Genomic DNA, 16,003 nt, shown 5'->3' on the forward strand with positions numbered 1-16,003 from the left:
CCCAAAAAGTTACATGCAATATTATAGTCAAAAATATAGGCGTCTACTATAAGTAAAATTAACTCGAAAATATCGACCTCATGACAAAAATTGTTAAAAAGAAATTGTAATAATTGTAAATACGATTTATTTGGAACAATTTCAGTTCCTTCCATTTTTGTCGAAAAGTTAAAAATGGCGGAGATATTGAGCAAAACAGGTTCTCCTTTAAAATCAAGATGGCCGCTAACGTAACGGAGGAATTCATTCGCGATTTTAAATTTAGGCTACTATTGACTCCCCTAAAGATCAGAAAAATAAATTTTTGTGCAGCTTGGCATTCAAGGTCAAATGCTATCCCGACTGGACTAATATATACTTTTGAGTATGATATTACTGCATGTAACTTTTTTGGTATTGTAATATAATTCAAATCCTTCTAAGCACTTAAAGTCCTATCTATTAGCTATCTGCGGGCAAATTTTTAGCCAAATCGATGATGATGTATTTTGGGAATGGAGGAAAATGTAAAAAACGGTATTTTAACGTTTTTTACACTATAAAATTTGATCAAAAACTTGTTTTGATTCAAAGTAACTTGTTATAATGCCATATAATGACATTTTTGAGTCATTTCTATTAAAATATTATGTTTTTCATTGATACTTTACGACAGAAAATGCAAATTTGTTTAAATAAACACCAAATCACTGTAAAATCGCATAAAATAACATTTTGAGAAAAAAGAAGAAGAAGACCTTAAATATCTTCTTTTTACGTCCCGCAGAAGCTATATACCAATTTTCAGACAAATCGGAGATCCAAATTTTTTTGCCTGAGTGATTTGACATGGAATGTACCTTTTACATTTTCCTTTAATTTACTTACGGTTTTTGTTCAGAATTTTGAAGAAACGCTTGGTTTGACATAAAATTTGGGACACGCATAGCTAATATGTTAAAGAAAAAAAGTGATATTGTGCCGATATGTGCTTTTGATCTGGAGGTGAGTTTCGTCCGTTATCGGGGATGAAAACAAATACGTTCAAATAAGTCCGGAATTGGATAAACTGACTAATTCTAAGCAACTTCTATTTTATAGAGTTTTTTTACTAAGTCAATACTTTTAGAGATATTTGCGAGTGAATATGTTCATTTTTCAACAAAAAAAGACGTTTTTAGACGGTTCTTCGCAAATAACTCAAAAGGTAGGTACCTACTTTATTGAAAAAAAATTAGCAAATAGCAAATATAGCTTATAGAAAAGTGAAAAAATGGTATATGTGTCAGGTCTGTAGACCCAGTAGAAGCAGAGTTATTGCTAAGCTTTGTTTTAAAACCAAGAGGAGTAGGTAAACTAACCCTAATAGCACACGACGTCCTCTGGACGTCCAAAATAGGTCAATTTTTGGTCCTAACGTCCATGGACTATAAATGGACGTCCTTTGGACGTCCGGCGTTGGACGTCCTTCGGTGGACTAAATATGTACGTCCTTCGGACGTCCGACGTTGGACGTCCTTCGGTGGACTAAATATGTACGTCCTTCGGACGTCCGATGTTGGACGTCCTTCGGGTGGAATAAATATGAACGTCCTTTGGACGTCCGTACTGGATGAAATACGGACGTTTGCTGATCGTCCATATTGGACATATTATACGAATTACGGGATAAAATAGCAAAATAATTCAATAAAATATTAACTTAATTATGTTAATAAAATAGTTTACATCGAAAAGATAATTATATTTAATTCAAAATTGCACAGTTTAATATTCTAAACATGTTTTGGTTTTTTTTTGTAAAGTGTGAAAATCTTATTTGTAAATTATTTGTTACAATGTTTTATTATTCTAGTTATCAAGATGACATAAGTTTGCTAATTAATTCTAGTAAGCAAAAATATAATTTTTATCAATGTATCTGTACTAAAAATTAATCTTAAGAGCATCTTTTTGAAGTTGAATATACGTGGCCGTGCCCAAAATAGGTCCAGTCTTAGTCCTAATGTCTATGGACTATAAATGGATGTCCTTTGGACGTCCGACGTTGGACGTACTTCGGGTGAAATAAATATGAATACGGTGGACTAAATATGTACGTCCTTCGGACTTCCGATGGTGGAATAAATACGAAAGTCCTTTGGACGTCCGTACTGGACGAAATACGGACTTTTTGTGGACGTCTGAAAATCACCCCCACTACTTGGTTCCTCTGTTCACAAAACTATAATGATAGGCGATAGATTTTTGATTCACCCACCGATATCACTTCGAAGTTGAAGAGTTGATCTCTCAGTCGTTGTCGTCGTTAGGGCTCCCGCGTAGAGTTTTATTCATTAACCACTGATTTTCATAATGTAAGAAATTATATTATATACGAATTAAAGTATAATATACTTATACATATACTATATATTTCGTAAAACTATGAAGACGCTGTTTCACAACATAACACAGAGTCCGACCGCCTCATCGGGCCATTTAGAGCATCAATGCATAAGCCCATCCAATGGATTATTATGTGCCCCTTTGACATAGGCGCACAACATTTTAATCTACCACCCTGAGGATTCCTGCTCCTGGAGTTTTTCTGAAGTGCCGAAACAGTCTATGTTCCTGATTCCTCGATCAGATGAGGAGTTTTCGGAGCCATCAACCCCAGAGAGCTACTGGAGCTCCACGTTGCAGCCAGTCACTTCTTGGTAAGTGAACGCCAAAGAGGAAGCATTCAGACTCTGCTGCTACCACCGTCTGGACATAGCCTATCGATCCTTGATGGCCTAGAGGACAAACTCACCGAGAATGATGGACAAAACCACCAGCCAGGACAACTGGTATCCAAACATTGGTATTATTTACGTTTTTTATTACATTTACATATTTTTTCATGCTCTTTGATATATATTTCTTATTCTTTCTGGTATATTTTTCATACATTTTTCAATCTTATGGGTGTTTGGTAAAAAATGGGCCATAGCTTAACCTTGGATTACTGAGCTTAAAATAGGTCGATTTAAGCTAACTTAAGCCTACTTTAGTACGAAAGATGATAATAACCGAAATACAGGGTGTCAAATTTAAACTTTTATTTTATTCTTGATTATTTCCTGGGCAATACATCATTCTTGGTGTTGAATTTAGATTTCTTGTCCCAAAAAAACCCCGCTTACCAAATTTCGTGATATTATCGCATGCTTGTTAGGAAATATTCAAGAATAAATAAAATAAAAGTTTAAATTTGACACCTTGTATTTCGGTTATTATCAACTTTAGTACTAACGTAAGTTAACTTAAATCGACCTATTTTACCCTCCGAAATCTAAGATTAATCTATGGCCTATTCTTTACCAAACACTCTGTATAAGTACATATTTGTATTCTAGCCAATCTTCTTGATTTTCTATAAAGTATAGATTTCCTTGAATTTTGAATTACAATTGTTAAAGGAAAGTTTCGCTACCGCGGTCGCCTTTTGTTCGTCTTAACTTATTACCTCTACCCATAACGGTTCTTTTGTCAAACAGATTAACAGATTGGGTTGGTTATTGTACCTAGTAAGCAAAAAGTATTTATCTCAGTATTTTATAATCTATTTATAATATTGAATTATCTAAAGACAGAAAGCGAAGGCGGATGAAAAAAAATTAGACAAAAGTTGAATGATTATTATAATATTATAATATAATATTACACTATACATAATAAGTATACATAGATAGAATATCTTCTTTTTAAGAAATTGTCCATTATCTCCAAATGAGCAAGGTGTCGATTTGAAATATATGTATAATATACAGCCCATTACGCACCACCTTAAAAATTGAGCATTTTTGATGTCTCGAATTTCCTAAACCAGTTGTCCCATCTAAGTGATTTTTTTTATAATATTATAGCCTAGGCTATAGGTTACCTCCTTAAGCTTGTCATGCACGGGGAGCTATATACTGTAATATATATTATATCACATCGCTCTCTATAGTAATGAGTGAGCCTGCACACACGGAACCATTAGTTCCGTGGCTCCAGGCTCACTCATTACTATAGGGAGTGATATGATATAATATACATAATATATTACAGTATAGCTCCCCGTTCATGACAAGCTTAAGGAGGTAACCTATAGCCTAGGCTATAATATTATAAAAAAAATCACTGAGATTGGACAACAGGTTTAGGAAATTGCATTACATCAAAAATGCATAATTTTTAAGGTGGTGCGTTAATTTCTTGGAGAAGTGTAATTGTAATTTAATGTAAATAATGTAATATCCAATAATTGTAATTTAATATAAGATGTAATATAAGTTCCTTAAAAAATGTATTTTTTATTTCCCACAATACATTCTCCACAGGTCTAAATATCGTCGCTAGACGTGCACCGAACGTTCTCTCAGGACGTTAGATGGAAGTTCGGCAGCACGACATTGGACCAAACTGGGACGTCCTATGAAGGTACAATTGACGTCCACCGAACGTCCCCTCGGATTTTAGGTGGACGTCCATTGGACGTTAGATGGACGTCCATTGGACGTTTGGCAACGAGGCATTTGGACCAAACTAGGACGTCCTGTTAAGGTCCAATTTACGTCCCCTAGGACGTCCGATTAAGGTCCAATTTACGTCCGACTAAGGTCCAATTTACGTTCGATTAACGTCCAATTTACGTCCGATTAAGGTCCAATTTAGGTCCCCTCGGACGTTAGGTGGACGTCCATTGGACATTTGGCAATGTGGCTTTGGACCAAACTAGGACGTCCTGTTAAGGTCCAATTTACGTCCCCTAGGATGTCCGATTAAGGTCCAATTTACGTCCGATTAAGGTCCAATTTACGTCCCCTCGGACCTTAGATGGACGTCCAATGGACGTTCGGTAGCGCGACACTTGGACCAAAATAGGACGTATAAAGGACGTTCCTCGGACGAAAACGGACGTCCAAGGGACGTCCTTAAAGTCCGTGAAGGACGTCCTATGGACGTCCGTTGGACGTCCTTGTGCTATTAGGGTAAAAAGACAGATTCACACCCAAGAAAGTCACTAGAAACATCTTCAGATACATCTTTTTTATTGGTTGATCATATCGGCCTTTGACGGTAATATTGACTAAAAATCTAAAAATAAAAGGAATAACGCAGAAAATACAAAAATCGCTGATAAAATAAATAAACTAACCTATGAAATACCAATAGTGTTAAAATTTTATAAATGTCATTATTGTCAAAATTTGATATGAGTAAAATTGCCTGAGGTTGTACCAATTACAAACAAGGTTTACGGAGCGGGAAATTTGAATTACTCCTCTTGGTTTAAAAACAGACTATAGTGAAAAATAAGCTCTTATATGTCAAATTCCAAATCGAATATTTTAACGTGAAATAAAAAAAATGAAACACTTTTCTGGGAAAACTTATTACAACTTTTTTAAAGTGTTTAAGAAAACGTATATTTTTATTTTTTTTTAAGTTTCTAGCAGCAAGAGTAAGCAAGTTACGCTCAAAATAGAGTTGTTCCTTATTTTTCGGTTAAAAATATCGTAAAAATCTCCCTCTAATTAACAGCCCAAATGGAATTAATCGTTACCACTTCACAAGTAACTTTATGTATTGTTTGTGTTTGTAAGTTTCATCAGTTCAAAGTGCTTATTTGTGAAAAAATTTGGTTTTAAAGTAAATTTTAAATCTTTAATTTTGAAAAAAAAGACTTTTTTCAAAATAACTTAAAAATTATTAGTGATACCAAATATCTTAAAGAGTAAAAAATGTAGGTTTTGCTTTTTTAAATATTTGGGATTTTTTGATTTTCTGGAAGACAAAAATTGGTTAAGATATGGCTATTTAAAATTTGCATATACATACTCGTGACTAGTGATTCGTTCGAGCCCTTTCAACAAAACCCCTTTCAAAAATAAGCATTTGTAACCAATGCAACTTACAGATCATATACAGGGTGTCCCCGAAAATAGTGCGTTCCTTAAAGGTATAGATAGAAAGCACAATGTAGAGCAAAAAATTCTTATAACATTTTCAGCCGTTTAAAACTTTTATAGAACAAAATTTGCTTAGAATTAGAATTAGTCAGTTTATCCACTCCCGGACTTATTTTGAACGTATGTTTTTTCACCCCCAAGAAGGGGTGAAAATCACATCCAGGACAAGAGAACATATCGGCATAATCTCACTTTTTTCTTTGGCATTTTAGCTACGTGTGTGCCAAATTTCATGTCAATTCAAGCGGTTCTTTAAAATCTGGAGGTTTTGCGATATTTTACCGTGAGTGAATGGAATGATTGCCGTTGTCACTTTTAGATAAGAAGTCATTATCACAATGACATAGTCAGGTTAACTGAATTATATAATTATTGTTTTTATCATTAAATGTGAAAACCTAGAATTATCCATGTCTGTCCGTCAATAAACACAACTCCTCTGTTAGTAGGACAGAAAGAATGACAAATAAGTTGTCAAATGAAAGCCTTTAACCAAAATATGATATTACATGTGAGAAGTTTGACCTCGGACTGCCTGTTCCAGAGTTGCAACCGAAAGTACTGTTTTAAATTCGTCGAAATAGTACAAACTATTATTCAACGCGACTAAGAAAGACCAGAACAAATACATACTTCCGGTTTCATGCCTGTCTATTCGTCCATGTCTGTCGGTGAACAAAATTCATCCGTCATATCAACTGACAAAAAGTTACACGAAGAGTTCAAATATCGACTGCCGGTTCAACTTCCGGTCACTTTGGGTGAAAAATTAGAACTTACGATGTCCAATTGCTTGTTACAATTTTTTTATAAGTGTTCTACTCTATCTATTCTGACTTTTTCTATAACTTACTTAGATCACATATAATTTAATACAGTTTTGATGTCAGGGTCTTCAAAATTTATGTGGTGAGTTCCGGTATATGATGAATGAAAAACGACTATATAAGCAGAAGCAAAAAGTGTTCTTTAAAGTGTTCTCAAGACCTAAGACAATACATCGACTCACAAGAGCGTTGTGACAGTAGCAAAAATTCGAGTTGGGGTTCGAATTACTTTCTCATGCGGCTTACTCTCCTGACTTGGCCCCCTCCGATTATTAAGTGTTCCCCAAATCTAAAGAAATGACTCGTAAATAAAAAAATCAGCTGAGATAATTGAAGAAAAAAATAACTATTTTTCAGAGCTTTCAGAATCGTATTATGCGCACGGCATCGACATCCGCGACACGGCATAAATCCGTCAAAAGAATTGAGAGGGAACTCTGGACCAAATATCAAAAACCAGTGTAACCTAACACTTCCAGCTTCATATTAATAATAGAAAATCACCGAAAGACAAATATGTAATGTAAAGAATTAATATCTCAATATTCCGGTCTACTAAACAATAACGACTGGCAAAACATTAAAGTCTTTATCCAAGTCGTATATTCAAAAAATAAGACAAGTAGAGTAATAAATGGATAATTAAAAATTGCGAGAAACAGTGCAAGAAAATTATTTAATAGACCCGAAGACAAAACAAAAATTAATGTACTAAATAAAAGTATTGATTCGTTACTGCAGAACTAGAACTGTTATATGGAGCTATACTAGTCTGGATCGGTGTAAATTAAATGAGAAAGAAAATAATATAATAAACACACTTTAAGAGCAGATAGAGAAAATATATGGATTATCAGAAGGTTCAAACGGCAGAATTATCAACGATAAACAAGAAAAAGTCAACGAGATAATGATTCTGGACCAACTGTTTTATTATAATTAGGGGTACGGAATTTTCGTTTTTACGAAATAGATGCGAATTTCGGCGAAATTTTGAACATAAATGCGATAAATGTGAAATATGGAGTTTTTGTTTATTTCCGCGAAATACCTGCAGGTGCCCAACTCGCCCGTAAATAAGTAGGTAGTTACGTAGTAAATAAGGCATGGAAAGATTTTACGGAAAGTTTTCTATTGTACATAATTTTTGAAAGGTGTTTATTTTTCTAACAGGTGTTGAAACAGAAGGAACTTTCATTGTTCATCATTAAATAGATAAAGATAAGATAAGGAATTGATATTTTTCAATGTTGATTCTTTGAGAAATATAAATAATCCGACTGTTGTTATCTGCATTTCGGTCTTTTGTATTGGTAAAAATCTAAGTAGGAATAAAAGTCGGCTAATTCTTATTTTCTAAACATATAAATTAGTCAAACAGGACAATCAGTGCTCATTCCGTCAATTTTTATTAAGAACATGGTCTATCAAAAAAGTTTTCATAGTAACATAAAGTTACTTAAAGTATCCCCTAAAATGAGACGCCCTAAAACAATTTTGAGTGATCGAGTCAAAGAATTTGCAACAGATGACCTATATCTGTGTGACACAAGACACAATTGCTACACAGTGCAGTTTTCCGTCATTTGCTAAAGCAGCATTACAGAGCATTTGGAGTCCAACGAACAGCGTAGACGCAGAACGATTCTTCAGCACACATAATATTGTAGTGACAGATCGAAGAACAGCCCTTAAAGAGTCGAATGTCGAAATTACAACGATGTTAGCTTTTAATTAATGTTTTCTGTTGTTTTACTCGTAGTTAAAAATAAATGCGAAATTTTGTAATTATAAAAAAAGTAAATGCGAAATTCATGTTTTTTATTTGCGAAAATTCCGTACCCCTAATTATAATTAGTTATAAAATAGCTTCAATGGGGAAAAGCTGTAAGCTTAGACCAAACACCAGTAGGGGGCATCCAATTAATTGAGGAAAAAATTAAATGTATAACAATATTCACTTCATTTACTGAAAAGGCATTGTCCCGCAAGAATGGTTGAAATCACAATTAATAGCCCTACAAAAAGACAAGCGCTTAAAAGTGATAAGACCATTGAACAATAAGCATGTAAGCTACCTTTTAAACACATTCTCAAAAATAATCCATAACACAAGGATGGTTAGGAAATTCTTTTATAGACTTCAGGCAACAAATTCTCCTGATCATGTTTAAAAAACGTACGGAATGTACTAAATAAAAAATATATATTTATCATTTAAAAATATATACCCTTATACTATAACATAGTTCTAACGTTGAATATATAATGCTTTCCTGTGGAGTATACAAAGGATGGTCCTGTTTTTCCCGCACGCTGCCTTGTTTAGTCTTCTTTGTCGTTTAACGACAATTCTCTTATGTCACGGCTTCAGGAAGCAGTGGATATATGCAGTGAACGGGAGGCCTATGTCGAACAGTGAACGAACGGAGCCTTTTCGCGTTTATCGTGTAGAGAAGTCACTTGTCACAAACTGGACGTATGTAATCGTATTCAATTTGTTAAATACTGTCACATAATGTGTCATACACCTCTGTGCGTTAATCCATTTTATTTCTACAATTTTAAGGTGCTATTACATGCCGCCATTTTGATTTGTCTACAGTCGCATTCTGCCCGTTAAATCCCATCGTTTGAGGCGCTGTACGTCACGATTGGATCAATTGTAGCGAAGGTACATGACTAAGGCCCTTTTAACATGTTGCTGTATTTGATTTTTCTGTGCCATTTTATATTATTTGTCAAATACTATTATTTGAGGTGCTGCACATCACAATTGGACCAATAGGACCGTAGATACAAGACTAAGGCCCTTTTGACATGCTGCTGTATTTAATTTTTCTATGTCATTGTATTCTATTTGACAAATCCAGTTATTTGAGATGCTGTACTCCACGATTGGACCAATAGGAGCGAAGATACGTAAATAAGGCCCTTTTGGCATGTTGCTGTATTTGATTATTCTGTGTCATTGTGTTCTGTTCGTTAAACCCTATCATTTGAGTTGCTGTATGTCACGATTGGACCAATAGGACCGAAGATACATAACAAAGGCCCTTTTGACTTGTTGCTGTATTTGATTTGTTTGTGTCAAATTTGATTCTATTGGTCAAGTCCTATTATTTAAGATGCTGTACGTCACGATTCGATTAATAGGACCGAAGATACGCTACTAAGGCCCTTTTGACATGCTGTTGTATTTGATTTTTCTGTGCCATTGTATTCTGTTTGTCAAATCCTATCATTTGAGGTGCTATACACCACGATTGGACTAACAGGACCGAAGATACATAACTAAGGCCCTTTTGACATGCTGCTGTGTTTGATTTTTCTGTGTCATTGTCTTCTATGATGCCTAAGGCATGTCTATGATATGCCTTATCTTTAAACAAAACAAGTAATTGGACTTCGTAAGTCCTAGGTTTTCAGCCAAAGTAATCGAAAGTAGAACTGGAAGACGATATTTGAATTTTACGTGTAACTTTGCGTGGATTGATATACGAATTTACTAATTTTGAGTCATTTTTACTAAACTTTGACATTTGTCACCTCATTTGTAATTCTACCCGGTATAATGGCGGAGGAGTTATATTGGCGGTCGTACGAAACGACAGAAAGATTGCCTAGGTCAAATATCTCATCTTTAGTACCATCCTTGGATTATAAGCTTTCATTTGACACCTCATTTACCCTTCTAGCTGGTATAATGATGGAGGAGTTATATTCGCCGTCGTACGAACCGACGGAAAGACAGCCTAGGTCAAATATCTCACCTTTAGTACCATCCTTGGATTATAAGCTTTCATTTGACACCTCATTTGTCATTCTACCTGGTATAATGATCGAGGAGTTATATTCGCGGTCGGACAGACCGACGGACAGACCGCCAAGGTCAAATATCTCACCTTTAGTACCTTCCTTGGATTATCAGCTTTCATTTGACACCTCATTTGTCATTCTACCTGGTATAATGACGGAGGAGTTATATTCCCGGTCGTACGGACCGACGGAAGGACAGCCTGGGTCAAATATCTCACCTTTAGTACCATCGTTGGATTATAATCTTTTATTTGACACCTCATTTATCATTCAAGCTGGTATAATAATGGAGGAGTTATATTCGCGGTCGGAGGGGCCGACGCACAGACCGCCTAAGTCAAATATGTCACCTTTAGTACCATCCTTGGATTATAAGCTTTCATTTGACACCTCATTTGTCATTCTACCTGGTATAATCATCGAGGAGGTATATTCGCGGTCGGACAGACCGACGGACAGACCGCCAAGGTCAAATATCTCACCTTTAGTACCATCCTTGGATTATCACCTTTCATTTGACACCTCATTTGTCATTCTACCTGGTATAATGACAAAGAAGTTATATTCGCGGTCGTACGGACCGACGGAAAGACAGCCTAGGTCAAATATCTCACCTCTATTACCATCCTTGGATTATAAGCTTTCATTTGACACCTCATTTGTCATTCTACCTGGTATAATGATCCAGGAGTTATATTCGCGGTCGGACAGACCGACGGACAGACCGCCAAGGTCAAATATGTCACCTTTAGTACCATCCTTGGATTATCAGCTTTCATTTGACACCTCATTTGTCATTACCTAGTATAATGACGGAGAAGTTATATTCGCGGTCGGACGGACAGACAGCCTATGTCAAATTTCTCACCTTTAGTACCATCCTTGGATTATAAGCTTTCATTTGACACCTCAAATGCCATTCTACCTGGTATAATGATCGAGGAGTTATATTCGCGGTCGTACGGACCGACGGAAAGACAGCCTAGGTCAAATATCTCACCTTTAGTACCATCCTTGGATTATAAGCTTTCATTTGACACCTCATTTGTCATTCTACCTGGTATAATGATCGAGGAGTTATATTCGCGGTCGGACAGACCGACGGACAGACCGCCAAGGTCAAATATCTCACCTTTAGTACCATCCTTGGATTATCAGCTTTCATTTGACACCTCATTTGTCATTCTACCTGGTATAATGATCGAGGAGTTATATTCGCGGTCGGACAGACCGACGGACAGACCGCCAAGGTCAAATATCTGACCTTTAGTACCATCCTTGGATTATAAGCTTTCATTTGACACCTCATTTATCCTTCTAGCTGGTATAATGATGGAGGAGTTATATTCGCCGTCGTACGAACCGACGGAAAGACAGCCTAGGTCAAATAGCTCACCTTTAGTACCATCCTTGGATTATAAGCTTTCATTTGACACCTCATTTGTCATTCTACCTGGTATAATGATCGAGGAGTTATATTCGCGGTCGGACAGACCGACGGACAGACCGCCAAGGTCAAATATCTCACCTTTAGTACCATCCTTGGATTATCAGCTTTCATTTGACACCTCATTTGTCATTCTACCTGGTATAATGACGGAGGAGTTATATTCCCGGTCGTACGGACCGACGGAAGGACAGCCTGGGTCAAATATCTCACCTTTAGTACCATCGTTGGATTATAATCTTTTATTTGACACCTCATTTATCATTCAAGCTGGTATAATAATGGAGGAGTTATATTCGCGGTCGGAGGGGCCGACGCACAGACCGCCTAAGTCAAATATGTCACCTTTAGTACCATCCTTGGATTATAAGATTTCATTTGACACCTCATTTGTCATTCTACCTGGTATAATGATCGAGGAGGTATGTTCGCGGTCGGACAGACCGACGGACAGACCGCCAAGGTCAAATATCTCACCTTTAGTACCATCCTTGTATTATCACCTTTCATTTGACACCTCATTTGTCATTCTACCTGGTATAATGACAAAGAAGTTATATTCGCGGTCGTACGGACCGACGGAAAGACAGCCTAGGTCAAATATCTCACCTCTATTACCATCCTTGGATTATAAGCTTTCATTTGACACCTCATTTGTCATTCTACCTGGTATAATGATCGAGGAGTTATATTCGCGGTCGGACAGACCGACGGACAGACCGCCAAGGTCAAATATCTCACCTTTAGTACCATCCTTGGATTATCAGCTTTCATTTGACACCTCATTTGTCATTACCTAGTATAATGACGGAGAAGTTATATTCGCGGTCGGACGGACACAGCCTATGTCAAATTTCTCACCTTTAGTACCATCCTTGGATTATAAGCTTTCATTTGACACCTCAAATGTCATTCTACCTGGTATAATGATCGAGGAGTTATATTCGCGGTCGTACGGACCGACGGACAGACAGCCTAGGTCAAATATCTCACCTTTAGTACCATCCTTGGATTATAGTCTTTTATTTGACACCTCATTTATCATTCAAGCTGGTATAATATTGGAGGAGTTATATTCGCGGTCGGAGGGGCCGACGCACAGACCGCCTAAGTCAAATATGTTACCTTTAGTACCATCCTTGGATTATAAGCTTTCATTTGACACCTCATTTGTCATTCTACCTGGTATAATGATCGAGGAGTTATATTCGCGGTCAGACAGACTGACGGACATACCGCCAATGTCAAATATCTCACCTTTAGTACCATCATTGGATTATCAGCTTTCATTTGACACCTCATTTGTCATTCCACCTGGTATAATGACGGAGGAGTTATATTCCCGGTCGTACGGACCGACGGACAGACCGCCTAGGTCAAATATCTCACCTTTAGTACCATCCTTGGATTATCACCTTTCATTTGACACCTCATTTGTCATTCTAGCTGGTATAATGACAAAGAAGTTTAATTCGCGGTCGTACGGACCGACGGAAAGACAGCCTAGGTCAAATATCTCACCTTTAGTACCATCCTTGGATTATAATCTTTTATTTGACACCTCATTTATCATTCAAGCTGGTATAATAATGGAGGAGTTATATTCGCGGTCGGAGGGGCCGACGCACAGACCGCCTAAGTCAAATATGTCAACTTTAGTACCATCCTTGGATTATAAGCTTTCATTTGCCACCTCATTTGTCATTCTACCTGGTATAATGACGGAGGAGTTATATTCGCGGTCGTACGGACCGACGCAAAGACAGCCTAGGTCAAATATCTCACCTTTAGTACCATTCTTGGATTATAAGCTTTCATTTGACACCTCATTTGTCATTCTACCTGGTATAATGTCGGAGAAGTTATATTCGCGGTAGTACGGACCGACGGAAAGACAGCCTAGGTCAAATATCTCACCTTTAGTACCATCCTTGGATTATAAGCTTTTATTTGACACCTCATTTATCATTCAAGCTGGTATAATAATGGAGGAGTTATATTCGCGGTCGTACGGACCGACGGAAAGACAGCCTAGGTCAAATATCTCACCTTTAGTAACATCCTTGGATTATAAGCTTTTATTTGACACCTCATTTGTCATTCTACCTGGTATAATGATGGAGGAGTTATATTCGCGGTCGGACAGACCGACAAACAGACCGCCAAGGTCAAATATCTCACCTTTAGTACCATCCTTGGATTATCAGCTTTCAGTTGACACCTCATTTGTCATTCTAGCTGGTATGTTGACGGAGGAGTTGTGATTACAGACAGACGGACGGACAGACGGACGTGGATAATACAAAGTTTTCACATTTTTTCAAAATTGGGTGAAAACAATATGATGCCAGAATCATTTGTTGATGAAAATAATATATACATTCTCAAATTGCCTATTATTCGTTGTGGATAATATTATATTCAACAGTGATGCCAAATTTCTGATGCCAAAATGATTGATAATGAAAGTGGGATATAGGTTTTCATGTATATAGCGGCAGCGACAAAACGGTAAAACACTGAACTAAATGTATATAATATTTTCACTGTACCATCATTTTGGACTCAAACATTTTATGGAATAAACTTATATAACTTAGTAAGGGATAAACAAAGAAAGCTGATATATTAAAGTAACATCAAGAAATTAAATCTCTAACTACCGAGTTGATTAGACTTCTGGTAACAAGTGCAGAAAAAAAGTTATTAAGGTAGTGTAAAGTGGCATCGATATACAGATGCCACTTTGCAAGACGATGCCAAATCGATGGTAAATGCATAATGTATCGATGCCAAATTGATAGTAGGATGTATATATATATATATATATATATATATATATATATATATATATATATATATATATATATGGATTCCGACTTTAGGAAGCCAAAAACGCTATATCGCACCGGTCATACGAAGCCCGACACCTCCTTACGAAGCCCGGATTCGGGCTTCGTAATTCTTTAATGTTATTTCCCCAAAAAACGTACTTTACACCATCTCTCGATATTTTAACCAAGCTCAGAACATGTGAATACGCTTGGGCTTCATATATATTCGGACAAATTTTAGAAATGTACCATAGGTAGCTCTGAAATCATGATTAACAATACGAAGCCCGGGCTGCTTATGCCTGGAATTATTATCAAAACATACACTCGTAGTTCATGGTATCTACCACCAGTTTGCGCTGCGAAAAAAAGTATATACTCTGTAGAAGTTTAGCAGCGTTAGGAAGCCCACATTGAGCTACCGATTATAAGAAGCCCTGAAGTTTGGCAACGTTTTTGCGTATTCCTCAAAGTACTATTAGCTTGTAAACATTTTTATTATTACCTGGCAATGCACATTTTTTGTATTTTTGGGTCGTTCATCGTCATTAATCTTGTGTACTAAGACTCCCGAGAACAGATTATGGTAATTCTTAGCATTACCTGTACACAGCAAGATACCGACAGAAAAAAGATTTAAAAATTGAATCGCAAAAGAATTATTTATTTTAATTGATACAATTAATACAAATTGATACTTTGTATTACTAATTTACTATTTTAGTTTGTAAAAAGCCACAAAATTTGCTACCAAATAGGAAATTAATATGACAAATTAAATTATTGTTTTTTTTATTTAAAAAAGGTTAATGCCTCGACAACTAATGGTCATTGGCATGGTAGGTACGGTAATTTTTAACAGTTAGGTACCTAGTGTAATGTGTAGTGTGTGTGTGTGTGTTGAGTAAGTGTCTTGTTACTTTGCAAAGTTGACGTCATTGTCTTTGCAAAGAGACGCTAACTGTATCCGAACATCTGCGGTTCCTCCGGTGAGTACCGATCCCACAAGGACAGAAACTATTTTCATTTATTAATTTATAATAAATGAAACATTTCTGACCCTGGTGAGATTCGAACTCACAACCATTCGGATTTTTCGATCCAAAGGTAGGC

Source organism: Diabrotica virgifera, chromosome 1, assembly GCF_917563875.1.
Source record: "Diabrotica virgifera virgifera chromosome 1, PGI_DIABVI_V3a".
Taxonomy (NCBI): domain Eukaryota; kingdom Metazoa; phylum Arthropoda; class Insecta; order Coleoptera; family Chrysomelidae; genus Diabrotica; species Diabrotica virgifera.